Genomic DNA, 17550 nt, shown 5'->3' with positions numbered 1-17550 from the left:
GATCAAGTCAACTCCAATGTGTTCAGTGTCATAATATGCATATTTCACTATCACCCCATGGTTCTCCCAGTGACACCCATTAAAGTGTTGACATAGGCCTTGATGCTCATGCAGCCATTCTGGAGGCTCACGTCCACAGTGAGGTAAATGGGGTTGGAGGCAGTACTCATGAATCATCAGCACAGTGCTCTGTGGTGTCATGGCCTGTAGCGTACCAGGATGAGCTCATTTGGAGAGACTTTCTCATGAAACTCGTACATGTTCTTAGCAAATTCCATGTCAACAACAACCTCATCTTCTAACTCATCATATGGTACTGAAAAGAAATTGTTGTCTTCCACTGAGTGTTTGTCAATAGTTCCCAGTAACTATTTGTCAATAGTTGCCAGGTCCTCATGACTCTGGCAGTGCCCTCGTTGCCTTACTCACAGCTGTCCGTGTTGGAGGCCAAAATGACCAGTGCAGCCCGACCACATGGCTGCCGGGAAGGGATCTGGTAGAGCAAGAACAGCCAGCAACTGTGTTGGGGTCAGCAATGGGGCTGGTGCTGAGGCCAGGGTCTGGGCTAGAGCCGTGGTGGTAGCTGCTACTGCCACCCAGTCTGGGGATGAGGATGGGGCCTGCAGCTGGGGCTGGGGCTGGAGTGGCAGGGGAGCACTCGCCGGTACTGCCTAGCAAAGGATAGACAGAAGTTTGCTCAGCACATGAATGCTGTATACTTTCTACCTTGAGTACATGACATTGTACTATATTTAAAAATGCAATTGAGCCATTATAAGAAAATGAATAATATACCAGGTAGCAACAAGTAGGAATTAAATAATTCTATGATCAGTAAATACTTTCAGAATAAAGAAGATTTCAGATGGGGTGTTCAATGAAGGCTCTATGTGATAGTACTTTACTATGGACTTAGATAGTAAGTGCAATTTCAACAGGCAAAGAGGAAAGAGCAATATATTCCAGGCACAGGGATGCAATATGTGCGTTCAGTATTATGGAACAGTGATGAAGTGATGAATACAATAGTACCTCTCCTCTGAACTTCAGAGATTCTTTCACATCCACTTGTTCAGCTAAACTACAAAATAACTTTGTCAGGTTGGCTGAGTAAGCTCTGCTATTTTCACTTTACTGATGAGCTAGAGTGAAGTCACATAGCAGGTAAAAGGCAGAGCCAGGACCACAGCCTGCTCTCTTTAGTCTTCTTTCTAAAACTACTTACCACCCTGGGGCATGTAGAAATTGATGTCCATAAACTTAGATGGTTAAATTTTCCGAGCTTGAGATAGGTTTGCTCTTGAAAGCCTTGTATTTAATAATAAAGGCAAGTTAATTGAGTAAATGAAAAAGAATCATATAAGTGCAAAAGCATAATTTGCAGCAATAGCCACTTTTGATTCTAATGATTCAGGATAAAGCAAATTTCCCCGAGTGGGGAAACTCAAGCCCTTTACTGAGAAAGAAAAGGATCCTTGGCTGAGCCCAAGAATGAATTCAAGCACATGTGAAAGTTAGAATCAAAAGAAAAGTTTATCAGAGAAGAGGTAATTCTCCATAGACGGAGAGTGGTCTTTTCTCTCTGTGGCAAAGAGTTAGAGATCCTAAGAGAGATTCAGAGGGGAAGAGACAATAGGGAGAGACAGGGACACTTCCAGACAGTACATCTTCTGCATACTGAGTAAAGACACTGAGAAGGACCCTGAATGTTTGGGGAATGTAATTCATATAGCATTCTCTAGTTTCTGTGAATTACAGTTTAAAGACTTTGTTTACTCATTTCCTTTGATATGGGCATACAGTGAGGAAGGATAAGAATGTAGCATGAAAATGTAAGAAATATGTATCATGAAAGGCCTGCTGACAGTTCCCAGACTTTGATCCATAGGTTCCCCATGGTTTTAACCATAGGGGAACTTTTTGTATAGGGCACCACTTAAAGGCTCTGTTTTCCTGTTTTCCCTTTATGGTGTGGGGAAATGGGTTGTTAGCAATCCCAGCAGAAATCTTCCTTTGTTCTGCAGATTTCTTTGTGGTCTGGCTGTAGGGTTGATCAGCATATTGCAGTCTCTGACTATGGCTCAATTTAACATTTTAGTTCAATTTAACATTAGTTCTCTTGCCTCTTCCCTACATTACTAACATTTTTCAGACCTGTCATAATTTGGTGATAAGAATGACAATTTCTAATTTAATTATTATAATTGTCTTTCTAAGCTTCTTACATTCCATTTACACATAATTGTGACTGCAGGGTTATATCTTATACTTCCATTGTGTTTGACAAGGATAAAATTTCAAATTAATTTCCTCTGTAGCTGCATGTGAAAGAGACATGTAATAGCACTGAAATTCACAAACAGTAGAATTTAAAATGAAGAGGAAAAAGGTGCAGTGTCACAAGATATGGTTAAGTAAGATTTATTTGGGAAATAAAAATGAAGTGTTAGCAAAGGAGATAGGTAAATTTCAGGCATAGGAAACCTGGATCCACTCCTTCTTAGAGATCCTAGAACCCATGAGAAATTGTAAGTCTCTGGCTAAAAGAAGCCATAAAGATAGCGGGTAGCTAAGTTCAACTGCAGTCCTATCCACTGGGAGATGGAGCTGCCTATTGTCTGGGAAACCCACAATGAGTTCTCTGGGCCACTTTTGGACAATTCTGCTCTTTACAAAGCAGTACTCAAAAAAAAAAAAAAGAGAGAAAATTCCTTTCTTAGTAGTTTATTAAAATATTTAAACATTCAAACTCAGGTTTAGAAATATAAATTTTAACTATTCAATTAAACAAATAGAAAGGAAAGCAAAAGAACACACACACAGGGTAGCATTTTCTTCTTTTTCAACACAATCTATACCTAACATTGATGAACTCTCAATCCACAGTATGTAAATGAGAATATTTTAGTGTCCTTGACAATGACTCAAGAAAAGATGAGTTGATATTAACTTATTAAAGTCATAAAATTTTTAATTTATTTCTTAAGCTTTTAAATTCACTTATACATTAAATTATTAATTTATAAATCTGAAAAATTTTAACAATTACTTTTAAGAGGCCTTTGATTAATATTTGGTCCCATTTACACTTTTAGTTCAATATTTCAGTTGTTTGGCAAAATTTCCCAAGTATTTAAGTAACTCATAAATCTAGAAAATTTAATATGTACATATATTTATATTGAATCTCAAGTTATTTTAAAACTTATAATACTCTTTATAAACCTAATAACATTATTTTATGCCTTTCAACATGTCTTATGCCTTAAAATTGCTAATCTAAATCAATGAAGCTTTTTATATTGGAATCATAAGAATAATCTATAAAATATTTAATGTGCCAAACTCCTTAAAGCATTAAAACATAAAACATTAAAATACATCAATGATAAACAGATTATTCCCAAACCTGCCATAAAAATATTAATACTAGAATTTTGGATTGCTTCATCATCATGTCAGTGCCCAGATGGCACATTGATTATTTTGAACTAAAATCACCTCAGAAGCAACAAGAGCAGGAAGAACTCTCTGACTTTCCTCTGTCTCCCTAAAAACAGGAAATAAACCTCCATGATAGGTGCCCTACCTGATCCTGAAAAACTGAGACGACCTTATCACAAGTTACAAAATCCAGAGTCGAAAACGTATGTATAAACAAACCTTGCAATGCCTTTATGAATTTACTACTCAAGCTTACACTTTGTTAAGATTTCTCACTGACAAATACCCAAACTTGTTTAGATTCTCTTCTAATGAGCACCAACTTCCTTTGTCCTGTCAATTTCTCACAAATGTATTCTTTGTCTAAGAAAGTATTAAAAGGGGCCAGTTTCAATCATTTCTTTGAGCCTCACTTTTTGTGTTCTGAGCAACACATTGTGAGTCTCCGGTATGCACGTATTAAATTGTTTTTTTCTCCTGTCAATTTAGTCTCGTGCCAATTTTTTAACTAGTACTGCCATAAGGACTAAAGAAGAATAGAGTAGGGGAATTCTTTCTTGCTCCCCAACAATCTTAATGTGTATTTCTTAGTGGAAGGACCATAATTTCTGTATATATTAAAATCATATCTAACAAATGTTAGTACATTTGTCAGAATTTTTGTTGTAAGATACCTCTGACATTAAGGCTACTGGGAATTGGAGTGGAGGAGTGGAGAAATAGACCCACCTACCTTTAATTCCTAGAAGCTACCCATATTTACAGAATATTCTGAAAATTGCTAACTGGCTAAATTAAAGTCATCTTGAAACACATTGTCTTTGAACCCTTAGCGCAGTGCCTGGCAAATAAGAGATTATCAGTGAATAGTTCTTGGGTAAATCAGTGCTTAAAGTATTATATAAACATACAATCCTGTTTTACTCCTTAAATGTGTTATAAATTTGACAGTGTAACATTTCTGTTTATAGATCCCACTCTGATAACAAACTCAATGTATTTGAATCTCTAATTATTAAAACAATGTCTGTTTCTCCAAATGTGTTCCACCATCCCAAAAATGTTCTTAAGTACTCTGTTTTAGCTTTTTATTGTTGCATAATAAACCACCCCAATAATTTAGTGGCTTTTAAAAACAATCATTTATTTGTTCATGATTATGTGTTTTTTTTGTTTTTTGTTTTTTGCAAGGCTCAGTGACAATGGCTTATTGTTTTTCATATAGTGTCAGCTGAAGTCATTTTTGAATCTGGGAGCTAAGCTGGGCTGAAATATCCAGGATAGCTTCCCTCATGCCTGGAACCTTAGCAGGCAGCACAGGAAGCCAAGACTTCTCTCTTGAAATCCCTACTCTTTCACTATTTGGTACTCTAGTCCATGCTTATTTATAAGGCAGCTGGATACCCTAAAAAGCAGGAGCTTCTTAAGGCCTGTGCTTGGATGTTCTAGAATGTCACTTCTGATACATTCTATGGGACAAGGCAAGTCACGTCCCGCTCAAATTCTCAGGAGTGGGGAAATAGATTCTATCTTTCGATCAGCGGAGCGACATGCACGGGCAGAGATGGAAGGAATTGTTGGCAGCTATCTTTAGAAACAATCTACCACAGTCTATCTCTTAGAATTTATCTTCTTCCTACATGCAAAATGCATTCATCTTCCCTATTGCCCCCAAATCTCATCCCATTACTCTGCTAGCTCTAAGTTTAAGATCTTGTCATCTGTATTGGGTCCAGATGTGGATGAGATTCCTCAGGTTCAGTTCATCTTGATCTGCAGATGTGTGAGTTAAAAACACCTATCTCTTCACCTCCCACCCCCCAACCACACCCAGTACACATTGGTGAGAAAGGGATAGGACAACGGCAAGAAAAACTCCTATTCTAAAAGTGGAAAATGAAAGACACATAGTAGTTATGATTCATAGCAACTTGACATCTGGCCAGTGTGTGTGGCACATTCCCCAAACTCCTGAGACCAGTCCCAGTTCTGTTCTATGGGAGTTTTCCGAATTCATTTTTGTATTGATTCTTGTTTTTGGCCTCTGAGGTATCTTATGGAGGCTTCCTCATGTAAGCATGATGAGTTATTAACTCCCTTTCCAGCCCCTTTCCCCTGGAATGTGGGGTGTGGGGCTAAAAATTCCCAAACTTCTCATCTTGGCTTGGGCTTTCTGGTGACCAACCACCATCCAGGAACATCCAGGAGCCTACCCAGAGTCACCTCATTAGAATAAAAGGTGCTCCTAGTGCTCTTATCACTTATGAATTTATAAGAATTTTGGGAACTCTGTGCCAGGAATGGGACAAAAAACAAATATATATTTCTTATTATAAATCACAGTATCACAGACATTATTTCTCAGACCCCTCACAACTTACTTGCTTTTGTCGATTATACTATTCAAGAAGTCACATAGCCTTGTGCACTGAATTTCTTAGATTTATCTATCTCCTTTAAACTTAATCCATTTATTTATTGTCTTCTCTTCATAATTTCTATAAAATAACTTTTAAATATGTTCTTTTATTTCTATTCTCTTAGCTTCCACCCTATAAGGTTTCATGTCTTAAGGAAAATGTCCGAATGATGTTGTTAAATCTGCTTTATCTGTACATGTTTGGTTGTTAGGGCTTATGGAAGTTCTCCTACTCTATGTAATGGTGAGAACCCTACACGTGAAAACCCAACAGGAAGAACTGTGCTTATAATAAAGCTCTATGGTCCTAACTTTTCTTTCCCTTAACTTCTTTTACCCTTCTATAAATACCCCTCCATCTTGACATGCAGGCTAGAGTGTGCACATGGCTTACCATGTCTGCATGCACTGGATTACAACCCTTTCTTTTTCACGAATAAATCCTTTTGGGTGATGGAACACCTAGTAGATATTATTTTTTAGTCAACAATGTCCTCATATTTCATTTTTTAAAAGTTAGAGATGTTTGTTTGATGTGACTAAAATAAAACGTTTGATTATAGGGAGGGCAATAATAGCTCCTTTTGAGACCATAAAGCCATAGTTGATTATATGGTAGTTTCAATATTGACATATGATTTCAGTTTATATGGAAATGTACTGTTTTAGGACTAGCTCCTTAGTTTCATTCATTACCATATCAAAAGTGTATGTCTTCAGAGTGTGTATCCTTGGGAACCCTTCTGGTTGCTAGGTAGACCAGTAATAGCCCTAACATTCACTTTCAGTTGTCCCTGATAAGCTAAGAAGAACCAAAGAGCAGTAGGGGAAGAACTCATGTGTTCTGACTAAATTAGAGTTTTAGTCTAATGTTCACCGACATATAAAGCACCAGAGTAAAGCCCTGAAGAGTCCAGAGAGATCTAGAATGCAGTCACTGTTCTCAAATAAGTTCCTTCTTAGTTTGTATACTTAAAACGTAACAAGAATATGAAAATGAAATTTGGTAGGAATTTAAAAGCAGAAAAACATCTCTGTGAAGTAAGATGCTTGGTGAGATTTCAAGGGGAAAATGGGACCTGAGGTAGGAAATCAAGGGTGAGAACTATTCAGATAAGGAAGGAAGGTGGAAAGTAAATCAGGGTTAGGATGAGGAAGTCTGAAATCATTGAGAAGATTACGTGGATTTGAACACCTCTTGCTTTGTCCACTACAACTGACTCTAAATTATTTTCCTTTCATTTCAAAATACAAGCAACAGTATTTTATACATAGGTAATTTTCCTAACAAAGTAGCGGTATGGTATAAAACATTTAATTAAGAGCTGAATTTCCAGATAATTTCAAAGTAGTGAAAGGTAAAGGAGGGGAAATTCAACATGAGGTAAGAGTTTGTCTTGTTCAGGGGAAGGGTGTAAGTACCAGTTAATGCTTTATGCTGAAAAAGCATAAATATATTTATTACTCTACCTACTCTTGTTAGAGTTAGAGCTACCAGTCCAAATAACCCCTTTCTCTACGTTAATTTTATTTTAGGAGACATGCTACCTGTCCCTACCACTAGCCCTTGGGTGGATGAAGTCTGCCTTATTCATCTCAACAGCACTCTCTAATTTTATATCTCAGAGAGGAAGGAGAGGTTATCTCCAGAGAGGCTTTTTAGTATTTATTCTCTCCCAGAAGGCCCTGAGCTCCTTAGGCAAATTGATCTACCTCTGCCCTAGTAATCAGATTTACTTTCCAGGAAATCACAGTGACTGACAGATTTGATGGAGTGATAAAAGATATTTGCTATGTTCTCACTGTAGAACATTATACCTTTATTAAAGACCCCTGCCTACCTGAAATTTGCATAAAGAGTCACTAGATAAAAAAATATCTCCTTAGGAAATAAATAATAAGCTTCTTGCAAACAACATCAAAAACTGTCTTACTCTGCTACATGTAAAATTCTGTCATCATACTACGGCCTTTGCCATAGTAGAGGTCTCAAAACATGTTAATTTCTTTATCTTCTCCCTTTAGTTAACACCACTCCTGCTATTTGCCTCAAATTTCGATCCAAGCATCTTTCTCTTGAATCTTACATAGCTTATTTTCCATTCATGAAAATCAATAGGGAGTAATAGAATTAAGGAAAAGGATGTTTGAGGCTAAATCCAAGAGTGAGGTACAAGAGCACAAAGAGGAGTGAAATGGTGTAATTGAATAAAATAATCAGTCTTTCTGATTCCATCTTGCTCAAGCCTGACATGTCAATTAGCAACTTCTGCCATGTCCTTCACGTAGACATGTTAATCATTAAAGAAATCTAACCAATAGCCTAGAAATTACTGAAACAACCTCCCAGCTTGAAACTACGTCTTCAAGGAGATAAGGAAGGTATGTACAAAATTAATGATTGTTTATCAAAAGATTTATAGGAATCTCGTGACTGAGATCATGGGAACCAGAGTCTGAAGTTTTACCTTCCCCCTTGAACCCTTGCTGACATCCAGATGTCTGCAATCATCAATCATTTCCTAACGTCAAACTCCTTTCATTCTCTTGTCCTGTCATAAAAGAGACCTGAATTCTGTACTTTCTCAAGTTGGACTTTAGGATAGTTGTCTGCCATCTTCTTGGCTTGCTGGCTTTCCAATTAAAGTTGCTTTTCTTTCCCCGAGTCCTTGTTATTGGCTGTCATGTGGTGAACAGAACAAGCTTTCACAAGTTTCACAGTGGGGAGTAGGAAAGAACTAGTGAAGAATCTTGGAATCAAAAATCTTGGATTTTTCACTTGTGACAAGAAGTGCAAGTTGGTGTTACTTCTAAGTATGCCGAATACCAAAATGTCTTGAATCTGATATTTATCATATGCATATGTTTTTTATCCTTGAATTTGTTAAAAAACAAAATTCAACTGAGTAAATTTAAAGATCAAATTGGCTTTATTGAACAGTTCACAACTAGGGCAACATCTCATCTAGCAAATAGGAGCTCTGAGATGATGTATAGAATGGAAGGCTTTATAGGCAGAAGGAAAGAGGGATAAGGAAAAGGACAGATTACTTCATCTTTCTTTGGGGGATAGAAGGGTCTATCATGTGGATAACCTCACTACTGCTGACCAAGAAATTACAGATCTATTGGTTTAAGATTACATTCCTGGGAGAGACTAAAACTGCAATTAAGTCTTGGTTTGCTGACATGGGGCCTAGCACAAGTGACTCTGTTTTAGGCCTGCTTTTTTTTTTTTTTTTTTAACAGAACATTTTCAAATATCTGAAATTTAAATACTGTTTTGGATAAATCAAGATGTACAATAAAAAAAAAAAAATCTTCATCGGTAGAATATGAAACCAAAAGGAGAAAATTCTGAGATATCCTAAATTAAATTACAGCAGGCCAGAGGATGAAAGACACAAGAAGGGGTTAATAAGTTAACAACTGCAGGGGCCAGCTAACAAGGCTGCTCACATTCCTGAATGTCCTATGGAATTTCGGATTAATTTCCAAGTGGCTATTTCCAAGATTATCTAAAGGAGAGAATAGCCAGGCACCATGGAACCCCACTGAGCCTGCACTTCCTATTTACATATGAATTTTCCAACCTCTTGCCCCTAGCCAGTCCAGGACAACAAAAACTTCTTCCTTGAGGACTCTGCATCTGTCCCAGAGCTGGCCTTGCTTTACTTTCTCCTACCTCTTTTATCTAAAGACAATGTAAATTCTTTCAAAACAGCTTGGATCTTTCTACCTCGCTACTTGATTTATAGAAACGGCCCTTAACTCCAGGTCGGTGGATGTGTTGCCTTTTCCACCTGGCACTTGCTAACAATGGCTTAATAAACCCTTTCTTTTAAAAGAGACTTTCGGCCTTAGAAGTTAAATTTTTGTTTAGCAAAACTTTATTCTTTAAAGCTAAGAGCTTGAAATTGCCTTCAATGTAACTACTGATTTTAATCTTATTACGAAAACTTTCAAACATTCGTAAAGTGGAGAGACTAGTATAATGACCCTACTATATGCGACAGGCAGATCAAATAATTATCCGTATTTCGTCAAGCTGGCTTTATCTACCTTCTTTTCTTTCTTTTTATTGCTAAAGTATTTTAAAGTAAATCCAAGACCTCATGAGACTTCATCCACCTGCTTATAATTCTACTGACTTTTAATTGAATTATCGATTAAGTAGTTAACAGAAAACAGGATATTACAGGAAGTATCTAGTGAGGTGCAAAGAGTAGCAATTAAGCTTTTCTTATTTAATCAAAGAGAGCAGCAGGGCTCTAGTCATATCAATTATGTTTAGAAATGGAAACTTAAAAAAAATCAAAAACAAGGAAGCAATTTAAGTATTTTTAAGCCCTTACTTCTGTTTTCCTTCCTCTTGACATATTCCCTATTAACAACTGGCTACTTCAGCACTCTGTGTAACTAGGCCCCTCGGTATAACTAGGGTATATGTAAATCATACTTGTGTAACTCAGCAAGGGATTGGCAGGATCCTGGGATATAGTTCTATGGAGGAGGAAAAATAATTTTCCTTCTATCTTAAGTTCTTTTGGCTAGCCTAATAGTCAAATTGACATGAGACAGATTAACAGGAGAAAATGGCCAAACTTATTACATATATATGGGAGTTTCATAAGAATATGAGACCCGAGGATAAACTGGGTGGTTGAGGTTTCTATGTCACCTTGAGTTAAGGAGAAAGGGGGTTTGTGATTGGGACTTCAAAGGGCAGTAAGACAATTTACATGGTTACGGCAAAGCAAATGTTTGGTAAACAAATGTTTACTGGGCCATCTTTAACAATGGGACAGAGAGGACTTTGATTAAACTGGCCTTGCTAGGTTCCTCCCTGTCCATCACACACTAGTTCATATTAAACTATAGTTACCTATAATGATAGCACCCTTCTTGGAGCAGGTCCTCTATCTAAATTCTTTTGGGCAATTAGAGAGAAGTTTCTTCCTGAGTCTTTCCTTTCTTGAAAACAACCAGCTTAAAAGAATCTTGAAAGACATGTTTTGGGGTGGCAAACTCTACTCCCTGCTCAGTTCCAATAGAAGTTTTCATTTTTATAGTGTGGAGGCAGAAAAAGATAAATTTTCTCCCACCTTTTTAATTTCTCTCTGGAGTAATAATCAAGTTAACATGAGAGAGATTAGCAGGAGAAAATGACCAAATTTATTACATATGTACATGTGGGAGTTTATAAGAATGTGAGCCCTGAGGATGCAGTGGACTAAGGAGCGGAGGCAGAGGTTTTGGATTTCAAAGAGAAAATAGAGAAATCAAAGGTAGATGAGAAAGAGCAAACGTGGTAAACAAATTCTTGCTGGGCTACCCAATAACAATAGGGCACAGAAGGGAGTCTGATAAACAGGTTTGCATGGATCCTCCCTGTCTGCCACTTAACTCACATATGCTAAGGTAAATATCTAAAGCGAATAGCTTTCTTCCTTTAGGTAGGTTTTTCTATTCTTTTAAGCAGGGAAAGGTGGATGATCAAAGGTTCTTTCCAAGTCTTTTGTTTCTAAAAAATAACCAACTTAAACTGATCAAAATCCTATACAGTATATTTTGAGGTAGCAAACCTTGGTTCTCCTCCATAGCAATATCCTAGCTCTCCATCTGGAAGACCTTTCTAGTTCTTTATACTATAACATTTTCATTTCTGTTACAATTATTATAACTGTGTATTTATCAGTATTTTAAAATAATTTTTCTTAGTTTCACATTAAAAAAGAGACAAATAAAATACCCAATGTTGAGGAAAGTATACGTGATGGATTTCTGGTGGGAATATGTTTAAGTTTATGCATTTAAACAAACAAACAAAAAAACTAGTTTGATAATAATACCTGAATATCAAGTTTCAATACTTGGAACTTGATGCTAAGTTTCAATATTTGGTATCTTAAATTCTGTTAACCTATTCAAAATTGAACAGGATAAAAAAAAATCTTAATATGAAATAAATAACCTCCCTCTGCCAAAAGAGAGAATGTTGACTTCGTTTTTTCTATTCCAGTCTGCCTTTTCAGAGAAAAAGGCATTCCACCAGACTGGATTGATGGACTTTTGAGATGCAAAATTCGAGACTGGGTGGGAAGAAGAGAAAAGCTAGTTGATCTAGATTTATTTAAAAAATAACTGACAAAGAGGGAATGGAGAGAAAGGGAAAGCAGTTGAGAAAAGGGAATGAGAACATTAAAGTGTGTGTGTAAATAAGAGACTCCCAAGTGATGTGGGCTTATAGAAAATTGAAAAGGAGAGAAAAAAGAGATATAGGAAGTATTACTGGGGTGTATGAATAGAAATTTATTAACAATTTTAGAAGAGCCAAGTAAATTATTAGAATTAAAAGAATATTTTGGCTATTAGAACTGTACTTCTTTGAGTTTTCATATATCAATAAATATTTTTCTATACTGGTACACATTATTTGAAAACACCTTTTGATGACACATAAGGTTCTATAAAGTGAAGATATTGTAGCTAATGTATCATTCTTCTATAACTGGATTTATATAGTTTCCATTTTTTTCTACTATTTAAAAATCACTGTGATTAATATATTTGTACTCACGGCTTCTATTTAAGACTATCTCATTAGGATAGATGCACAGAAATAGAACTATAGGATAAAAGTTATAAGTGTTTTATATTGTCAAAATGGTTATTTTGTTTGAATGTATCATCTTATACATACTCTTACCAGAAATATATGAGAATACCCATCATATATACTTTCATCAACACTGGGTATTTTATATCTTGTGTCTTTTTTTATGTGATTGTATTTCTGATTTTTTATATCTTGCCAAGTCATAGATGGGACAAAACTTTCCTATTCTCATTAGAAAATAGTGACTATTAACTTAAATTACTAAGCATTTACCTCTTAAAGTAATCAAAGAAATTGCAAAAATGCAATTTTTCCATTCTCTTCTTCTTCCTGCCATTTTCCTTCCTTGCTTGCTTTCCTCCCTCTCATTTTTTTTTGGTAAAACTGTTTTATACTTATTTTTGAATATATTTAAAAAGAACAAAAGCAAACTCGCTCCCCTGGTAATGTTAATTTTGAGTGCTTATAGCAATGAGAATGGAACTCATTCACTCATAAAGTCTCCCTGTGCTATTTCACTTACTTGTGCCTCGATGCAATACAAAAAAAAAAAAAGTTAATCTGTTCTATGCAAAATTCCTTTCAAATATCTGAAGACAGTTAAATATTCTTTTCCTTTACTAAAGAGCCACAAGGACTTTAAACTTTACATAAGCAATAGCATTTGGAAATGCTTCACTAACCTGCTCGACCTTCTCTGGACATGCTCTTCTTCACTCTTTCCAAGAACTGACAACAGAATTTCAGAGAAGCATTATATATCATTTGTAAAACTACAACTGAAAATAATTGTTACATTGGAAATATCCTTTAGAAATAGACTCAGTTGTCTAATATCACTAAGTTTTAGTAAAAAAATTTTTCTTTCTTTGAAGAGAGTTATGTACAAATACTCTTTCATAAGAATATTTGTAAAAATTATTGATATTCATAAAATGTATAGGACACTGGCTGGCATAGAGTAATGTTCAATAATTGTTATCTGTATATTAATAACTAACATATTACTTTAGCTCCCAGGAGGCACAGATATATTCAGCCTAGATTTTGGGGCATATTTATCTATAATTCATTAAAAGAGTATTATTCTTTGGTTTTTATTTTAATGTTATTATAAATTAATAGCAATCCTGTGAAGATTTGATTTAAACTCAGTTCAATGTAACTTACTACTTTCATTGATTAAGGTATTACTCATCTATGTGTGGAAAACATAGTTATGTATCAAAAAGAAAGAAATTTCTTTAATTGCAGTTCAGTTTAAATACACTTAAATTATAAAATTAGTTTGGGTTTGGCATTTTATTTGTGGCCAGGAAACAAAAAATGAATAAGACAGACATAAGTGTCTAGATTGTTACTAAGCTGGGTTTTCACTTAATACCACTTCTGAAAGTATTTCATCTTTATTTGAGGAAATTTTATGTTTACATTAGATACTTTATCCAAGCCAACAGACCAGAAGATACTTGTAGTCAAACTTGTAAACCTAAGAAATAACCATATAATACCAATATTACTTTAGTTAAATTCTTATATGTATACCATCACATATGAGAATCTGAACAAATTGGCTTTTTAATAGAATGAGTTTTTTTTTAAATTAAAAGCATGTGATACATTTTATTACAACAATAATATATAGGTTGCAACTTTGAGTTTTAGTCAATCACTAAGATCAGAAAGAGATTCTCAGAATGACTCATCCTAGACACTGATAAAAATTTATAATCTGCTCAGTTATATCTTGACTATCACATATGTAATAAACAATATTACAAATAACACATTATAAAATAACTCTCTCCTTCTTGGCTTTCATGTTAACACACTCTCCTGATATTCCTCTTTTTATTTATTTACGGTCATTCCTTTAAATTTCATTGTAGGCTCAAGCATTGCTATTTAGTCACTAAAGATCGGCATTAAGTAAATTTACATGTATTTCCTCTCACTCTATACTTTGTCCCAAGGAAATCTCATCCATGCTATTGGCATCAAAGACAATTTATGACTCCCATTATCATATCTCTAGCCCAGACCTCTCTTCTGAACTTGGAACCTTAGGAAAAGTACTTGAATGTACCTAAATATATTGCTTCTAGTTAAAATACCATTTTTAATGTTTATCCTTAAAATGTTTAATTGTTCAACTCATCTAGATGAACGTATTAAAATAGCCCAAAATGAAGCTGATAAAGGATATACTAGAGCAGGATCAATCATCTCTTAGAAAATATGATGAGGCAAGTCATACTATGTGAATTTTAAAATGTCCCAACATAATGATGGAATGGAATATTTCTTCTTGTGGTTATATCATTTTTTGCATCATATATTTTAGTCTACACAAATAAATAAATGCAGGTTTAATTTTGGTGTATGTTTGTTTGTGAATTATATCTTTTATGTAGTATATCTAACAAATAATTTTGGCCCAAAAGTCTGCATTATCTGATGTTAAAATAACTGCTTACACTTCCATTTTGTTCATATTTGCCTGAGATAGATGATAGATGATGATAGATGATAGATGATGATGATAGATAGATGATAGATATATGATAGATAGGTAGATAGATAGATAGATAGATAGATAGATAGATAGATATATGATAGGTAGATAGATAGATAGATAGATAGATAGATAGATAGATAGATAATAAATAGATCCCTTTTAATTTTAATATGTGTTCCTTGGAAACATAATACAGTTAGATTTTTTCTATTTTGTTTTTTAGCCAGACTAACAAAATTGTCTTTTAATTAAAATATTTAGTTTATTTACACTTAATTAAATTACTGATATATATATTTTTAATTTTCATCATCTAATTTTATGTTTTCTAATAGAATGTTTTTTAATTCATCACTATATCACTATGTTTATTTCTTTGAAGAATATTTTTACACACGTATTTGAATGTATATGAAGTTGAAAGTTCCATAGTTATGGGGAATGAATTCCAACACGAAGTTCGAATGAAGATTTTATAAACCTAACTGCATCACATTTGGAGTTGGAATTGTTACACAAAGGAAAAACTTGAGAGAATATCACAATGAATAAAGACAACTCACAAATAGTAGAGTACTCTAACAGCATAAAAGTGTGAAGGATTTCCCGCTTCCAAAAAACTTTTATTAGTCTATTTGGTCATTCCAGAATCATTATGTACTTTATATTTATAATACAGGTAGTTAATGAGTTACTTGAGGAAATTAAACACTCGTGTAGAATTGCAAGCCTTAGGTCATATTCCACCATGCAGTTCACTATCACGTTATTGGGAAATTAAGAAGTCTTAAAAATGTTCATTGACTTCACAGTAATATATTTGTCACAGCCTGAAGTAAACAGAGTGATCTTTAAAAAGCCAACACAATTTAGTTGCTTTTCATAAGTTTAACAGCTATGTTAGCATCAGCAATTTTGTGAGCAATAGAGTCAATTATCAGCTCTGTTAGGTAAAGCTCTGTAAACTGATGAAAAAAGGTCTCAATAACCTAGCACATTCAGTTAGTACTTCATGCTCAAGAACATCAGTGATTTTTTCAAAATGTGCTAGTTATCCAAAACTTAAGTTTAATTTTCCAATGATGAGAAATATATGTGACTTATTTAATTCAGTAATTAACTTGAACATTTCTTCTTAAATGACTACTATGTGTCGGGTACTGTGCTAGGTAGGGGATACAAAATAAATAAATAAATAAAATGTAGTTCTTATCCTTAAAGAACATACATCCAGTTAGAGAAAAAGAAGCATAAACAGATAATTGTAACAAAATTATATGGAGGTATATTATTTATAACTTTACTAATGGTGACATTTGTTCTGGTCTCCTTCTTTTTTTTTTTAATTGACATAAAATTGACATAACATAAAAGCAACCATTGAAAACTGAACTATTCAGTGGCATTTAATATATTTACAATGTTATGCAACCACCACCTCTATCTAGTTCCAAAACATTTTCTTTTCTTTTTTTCCAGCTTTATTGAGATACGACTGACATATAACATTATATAAGTTTAAGGTGCACAAAATGATATACATATATATTGTAAAATGAGGTTAGTTAACACATGTAAGGTTGGTTAACACATCTATCAACCTAACAAGTTACCTTTTTTGGTGGGGGGGGGCGGTTATAAGAACTTTCAAGATTTACTCTCAGAAACTTTCAAATATAGAATACAGTATTGCTAACTGTAATCACCATGCTGTACATTAGATTCTCAGAACTTATTCATCTTATAACTGGAAATTTATACACACTTTGACTATCTTCAGTCATTCCTTACCCCTACAAGGACCAATTTGCTCTCTGTTTCTACAAGTATGAGTTTTGTTTAGATTTTTTTAGATTCCATTTGTAAGTAAGATCATACAATATTTGTCTTTCTCTGTCTGGCTTATTTCATTTAGCATAATGCCCTCCAGGTTCATCCATGTTGTCACAAATGGTAGGATTTCCTTCTTTGTTATGGTGGGATAATATTCTATATATTTTATATTCTATATAACATATTTTCTTTACCCATGCATCCTTCAGTGGATATTTAGGTTGTTTCTATGTCTTATAAATAAGGCTACAGTGAACGGGGAGGGGTAAGGGTGGGGGACTTATCTCTACCTCTTCAAGATGACGATTTGATTTTCTTTTTCTTTTTTTTTTTTTTACACATATACCCAGAAGTGAGATTACTGGATCATATGGCTATTTTATTTTTAAAATTTGAAGAACCTCCATACTGGTTTCCATGTGGTTGTATTAATTTATATTCCCACCAACAGTGTACAATGTTCCATTTTCTCCATATCCTCACTAGCACTTGTCTTTTTGATGACATCCATATCCTCACTAGCATCTTGTCTTTTTGATGACACCATTCTAACAGATGAGAGGTGATATCTTATTGTGGTTTTGCTTTGCATTTCCCTGATTAATGATGTTGAATATCATTTCTTATACGTGTCGGCCCTTTATCTTCTTTGGGAAAGTGTCTATTCAGGTCCTTTGCCATTTTTTCGCCAGATTATTTGGCTTGGCTTGTTTGTTT

The 17550-nt window shown here is 34.5% G+C and overlaps 1 pseudogene; it reads right to left on the bottom strand.

Annotated features, from left to right (window-relative positions):
• The window catches only part of LOC105306543, a 33953-nt pseudogene that overhangs the window by 1824 nt on the left and 14579 nt on the right, over nt 1-17550 (bottom strand).

Source organism: Pteropus vampyrus, unplaced genomic scaffold (assembly GCF_000151845.1).
Source record: "Pteropus vampyrus isolate Shadow unplaced genomic scaffold, Pvam_2.0 Scaffold444, whole genome shotgun sequence".
Taxonomy (NCBI): Eukaryota; Metazoa; Chordata; class Mammalia; order Chiroptera; family Pteropodidae; genus Pteropus; species Pteropus vampyrus.
The sequence above is the reverse complement of the archived record's forward strand: the minus strand, read 5'-3'. Positions and strand labels throughout refer to the sequence as shown.